This window comes from Amblyomma mixtum, chromosome 3, assembly GCF_055824585.1.
Source record: "Amblyomma mixtum isolate Tamu chromosome 3, ASM5582458v1, whole genome shotgun sequence".
Taxonomy (NCBI): Eukaryota; Metazoa; Arthropoda; class Arachnida; order Ixodida; family Ixodidae; genus Amblyomma; species Amblyomma mixtum.
In genome coordinates this window covers 358309348-358314896 of record NC_143014.1, presented here as the reverse complement: position 1 = coordinate 358314896, position 5549 = coordinate 358309348, and the positions used below count along the sequence as shown (strand labels likewise).

The 5549-nt window shown below is 49.8% G+C and overlaps 1 long non-coding RNA gene across 1 annotated transcript; it reads left to right on the top strand.

Annotated features, from left to right (window-relative positions):
- The first annotated feature begins 1265 nt into the window (after positions 1-1265).
- On the top strand, positions 1266-4818 carry LOC149356459 (uncharacterized). The gene is made up of 3 exons (XR_016289814.1): positions 1266-1458; positions 1969-2033; positions 4321-4818. It is a non-coding gene; the product is annotated as an uncharacterized LOC149356459 (long non-coding RNA).
- The last annotated feature ends 731 nt before the right edge of the window (positions 4819-5549 follow it).

Genomic DNA, 5549 nt, shown 5'->3' with positions numbered 1-5549 from the left:
CTACGGGGCGGGTTTCGCGCGCGGCTCGCAAGCGCTTCGTAAACGAAGGGTATCAAAAAAACCGCGCCGCTCGCCGCTACACTCGTACACCTCCCTCCCGGCAAACACGCACCTAGACACAGACCGGCGCACAGGTGCGGTGAACCTTTTCCGACGCCAGGCGAAGAAAGACGACATTGCGCGCCGCTTGTAGCTCAGCTCACCATCCTCCTCGGGCTACCGTACACCCGCCGTGTGGCGTTCGAAACGCATTTCAGCATCGCCGAGAGCGGCTTCATGTTTCTGTGCTGTTTGGTGAGGTGCGAAAGTTCGCTGATCAAAATAATCAACGCTTCTTCGCGTGTCGAAGCGCGGTTCCGGATTGCCACCTTTTCGCGAGATTCATTTAAATGCATCGATCGCTCCGCGTAACGACACCAAGTTTGACGAACGAAATATCAAATGAGCGGTTATTTGCTGCATTTAAAAGCAATCTTAGATGCGTGTGTAACGTCACGACGCCAGGCATGTAGACTTTAACGCGCAAGGCCGAACACACCGTGCCGAAAACCCGTCTACCGCCACCGAGAAACACTCGGGCCCCTAGCAACAACGACGCTAACGACGCAGTACGCCGTTGCTAGTGGCCCGAGTTTTCTTAGCAACAACAACAACGTTGCTAGTGGCCCGACTTTTTAAGCCTAAATTTTGACGTCACTTCCGCCACCTTCTTGTCAATGCATTGGGAATACGAAGTGCCTCTCTTTAGTTTTCCTTCCTCCATGAGCCGTGGCAGAGCGGTAGGCCTAAAAGTCGATCCAATCCAATCCATGGATGGTTGTGGCGCGTTCGTCTCGTTCAGTCGTTGGTTCTCGTCGCGTGGTGCTCCTTTCGACCTTTACTTTTGCTGCAATGTGCGGTTTGTTCGTTCTGTGGTTGCTTGGCTGTGCTACAAATGTGATGTGTCACCTACGCGCTCGAAAAGACCTTCGTTTGCTTCTGAAGCTCTCGTGAAAAAGACCCCTTGCCGAGACATGCTTTGTGGCTTTGGATGAAAGAAGCGGCCATGGTGTTAGCACTTGCGAGGTGAGTAACTGTGCTTGAAAATTACTTTCTGGATGTTGCTGTGGGATGAGTAAAGCGCATTAACGCAGTTGTACTCTGTTGCGCAACTTGTTTGCCACGGAGTGGAAATTACAAGCACTATGCATTAACTGCCGCAAACGTGTTTCTCTGTTTGTGAAAAAAAGTTGAGACGGTGTGTATTTGCATGGTGTGAATCTTAAGGCAATTGCGCGTAGGTTCATAATTGCGATAAAACAGAACGCACGAAAAGCATAGTGCCAGGACGGTGTTAGTTTTTCAGTGCTTCGCGACTGAGTTTTTCTTACTTTTCTGTTGCCTTTGCAGTGTGGATGTGGCCTGGCTACCGAGTGTATTGGTGCCTACATTAATAATGCCAAGCCATGGAAAGCACAGGTAGGTTGAAAATGTCATATAAAGTTGTGCATACTTCCACAGCTTATCAATTTGTTCATTAGGCTTGCCAAATGGAAGTCTCCAACCATCCACTACACAGTACTTTGCACTGCGCAGTAGCATTGTTTAAGACAGCTTAACTGTTGTGTTAAATTTGCAGCTTCAGTCACACATTTTTCACTTACTTCCCAATCACTGAGTGCAATGAGCTCTTGCAGTGATTTGGTATAACTTTGCCAAACATGTTATGCCCACAGGGCTCAATGCTGAGCCAGATAACAGGACCATATATGGCACTCCTAGAGCCACATGTTCCTGGATTGTGACCAGACCTCTCTTCCTTACTCCTGTGCAGCTGTGGATCATCAAATATGCTGTCAGTGCCCTGATGCATGATTCATCAGTGAACCCTGTGGGCATTGTAGTTTCAACAGAGATTGTGTTTTGCTGCATCATTGACAACATGTGGTATAAGTTGCTCTCTCATACTTTATTTTCTTGTCCATACAGTGTGGATTTGACTGACCTAAGCTAGCAGCTATATAGTACCTGCAGCGTACAGCAGCAACCTTCAGGTAAGTTTGAACTGTTCATGTTCTGAAGCGACACTCAGCACTCAGGCGTTTTTGTATTCCACCTGCACCTAATTATCGCCAGTACGGCTGGTATCGAGCCCACAGCCACAGAATCAACAGCCGAAGGATTTTTTTTCAGACCGTCAGGAAGAGTATATCGCTGGTAACGGGCTGGAATTGGTCTTGTTGCCGCTGGCGCACTACTAACAAGCTTTCTCACTTATTGCGGTATTATATATGCCTCAAAATAAAGCGAGTCCCATAGCCCCCCACCAAAAAAAAAGAAACAACGGATTGCACGATCATTCGTAACTGATAACTGACCTCTGTTCTAAGCGCGGCGTGAGAGGTTGCATCTGCAGCAAATGGCATCCTTACCGGGCTAAACTGCACGCACAAAGATGACACTAGACTTCGCAAGCCGCTGGTTGCATGCATCCTATCAATATCGTGGGCCTTCTATATGCCCATTTGCGGAATGTGGATATGGACGTTTGTCTGTCTGCCTCTGTCTGCTACTCTTTCTACCCTTGTTTCTTGCTGCCTCTCTTTCTGTCACTCTTACTTATTTCTGTATCTCTTACATATCTCTTATTTTGTGCAGTACCTCATTGTTGTTGCCTGTCTGTCTCTCTGTGTGTCTAGTCTCTGTCTGGCACTACTGTTTACAGTCGTTAATGTTTACAGAAAACATTGGCGTCGGCACTAATGTTTGCAGAAAATAAAGTTAACCACACCAGCAAGTGCGGGAAAAACCGTGGCGACGTCTATGGGCCCATTCGCCTTGCGTCGAGACTTCTGTTAGGGCATGTACGCCGCTTCTAGGTCGCGTCCTTTCGCAGTCGTCCTCTTCCGTTCAGGCTATACTCTCTGGTCAAAGTGAGTGGCACCAGATGACGCCGCAGTTGCCGTCACGGTTGCTGCGCCAGCTCACTGCCAGCGCTTCAACTGCGCGAAAGTAATCCTGCACGCTTCGCTCTCTCGGTAGCTGACGACCGCGTTTTCAAAGGCACGGACCGCATTCATTTTCTGCAAAGCGCAAAACCTTCCCAAATCTTTTGTTGACGACGTATGCGCGGGCTCCTCTTCTAGGCTGAGAATTCTCTGGAAAAAATGTCGCACCTCACTCAGGTTCTTCGGCCATGCTCTGCCACTGATATTCGCCACGCATTCTCGTGTGATCCTAGGCTTTTAAACAATAACATTTTGTTGGATACGGTCGACTTCTAGTAAAATCATGTTTGATTCCCTTGCATGCTGTGAAGATATACTACTTTGGGTGTGACGAGTAAAATCTGTGAAGAAAACCCACGTGTTGGGAACCGTGCCGAAGTGTCGAGAAACAAGTCATTAGCAAGAGGTTGCGCTGTGGGACATGATTATTTTGTAATGAATTTGCCCTCTGCGGCGACAGTTCGACCCGCTCACTGCGTCACTGAATCCCACAGTCGGCATACGGCATCCGTAAGCGCATGTGCTGCAGCGCGCCCCGAACGTAGGAGGGTTAAACGCGTTTTCAGGACGCCCCTGGAATGTCAGTTAATTTCACGTCTGTGCTGTGGACACCCCGCGACGGCTAAGGCATTCTGCTATGTTGCAGAACGAGATTGAATGTGGCCGGCGCCCTTGACGCGATGGTCGTAAGTGCGGCGGGGGGACCGCGATAAGACGCACTCAGCAATCACTTCCAGCAATGCTCCAGCGAATTTGCCCGAGGCATATTTTTGATTATCGCACTAAGATGGCGTCTGTGCAACGTTGAGGGTCCCAAAACTTCACATGGGCTGGGAGAGAGGACGTAGGAAAGGGCTGTGGTTTATTTGGACTGCCTGTGGTTTTTTAACGTGCGCTGACATCGCAAAGCAGACGGATATCTCAGCATTTCGCCTCCATTGAAAGTAGTCTGAGATTCTCTCTGGCAACCTTAATTTAATTGTTCTCGCAGACTAATTCCATGGCCAGTGCGCCACCGCGGCATGTGGCTCACTGTGGTCAAGCAGCCTGCTGAGTGGATGCGAAATATTTTGGAATGGTGCCAGCACGAAAGGACGCACTCGAGAACAGTCCACGGCACTAAGCAGCTGGGCCACCTATGGTGGTACCGTGCTTTCTCGAAGGCGCTTGCGTAGTCCATTTCATTTACTCAACTGTACATATCTTCCTTATCGTCGCCCTGTCGAAGGAGCCATAAGCCATTGATATGCATATCGATATGAGCTTGTTTATATTGTCTGTCTGGAAAACGCTGTGTCTTTGTCTCACAATGGTGTCTTCGCTACTTTCACAGGTCGGCCACTGCTGGTAGAAGACCTCTCATATTTCTAACCTGTGCAGAAGTTGGGACTTCGACATTTCTTGATGAGTTCTCGGCAATCAAAAGAGCCCATGGAGACACCGGATAATCTCAACGACAAAATGCCTACCGGCGTAGACAATAAGGCTTCTGGTCAACAAACGCTACTCGACGACAAAATCCCTACTGGTGTAGACAATACTGCCTCCTCTGGTCAACTAATGCAAACAGCGAAGGCATGCGACTCCGCTGAGACCACATTTCAATCTGGCCTAGAGACCATGGGTTCCTCTGGTGAAATGACTGGAACTAGGAAGACCTGTGGTGACATTGAGACCGCAGTTCCCCCTGGCGTAGGGACGGTGGCTTCTGATGGTCAAGCACTGGAAACGACGACCGCATCTACCAGCACGGCCACAGTTACACTTGGCGCAGAAACGGGTGCGCGTCCGAAAGAGCGGCTGTCGGGCCGAGGGACCAGAGTGGCAGAAATAAAAAGCATGCGCGTGGAGAGACCAGTGACGACTATGTGCCGGAGAAGAAATCGCGCGGGTCAGTGAAGGGCAGATTCGTTGGCTCATGCTCATCCTTGTCTTCTGGCAGTAGCAGTAGCGAGAGTTTGGGACTCCAGAGTAGCTGTTTGAAGGACGAGGCGCCAAGTCTACAGTCTGACTTCCCACCAGTGAGGATCCGACAGGGGCAGATGGAAAATGAGAGCAGGATGGTTAACGCTTCGACCAATCTGCACGCTCTTGACCACCTCGGGGAGAAGTTGATGGAGCAGCCACCAGACCGTATGGGAATATATGATTATGTGCTAAGTTTGCGGACGCAATTTTCGCAGCTACAGGTAGCCCTCCACGCCATTGTTGAAAGCACCTTTAGCCTAGAGGAGATCATCATGAAAAGGGCGACTGGCCTGCTGCCGAGTGAAGAACCTGTAGGCCCAGTCACTCAGAATTTGGGTGAACTGCCGCGGGGCACACTGCTGATCCCTGAGCCGAATCACCAGAGAACATCACCTCAGGACAGTTCGCAAAGTGAGGAGCAAGGGAACCCTCTGAAGAACACGCCGGAGGTTACGCTCGACGCCTCCAGTGAGTACAAAGCGAGGCTGAGCCACGTGGAGAAGGAAAACGCTGTGCTCAAGAAGAGAGCGCAACTTCTCTCAAAGCTCCTATTAAAATACACAGACAAAAAAAGAAAAACAGGAAAATGCGACC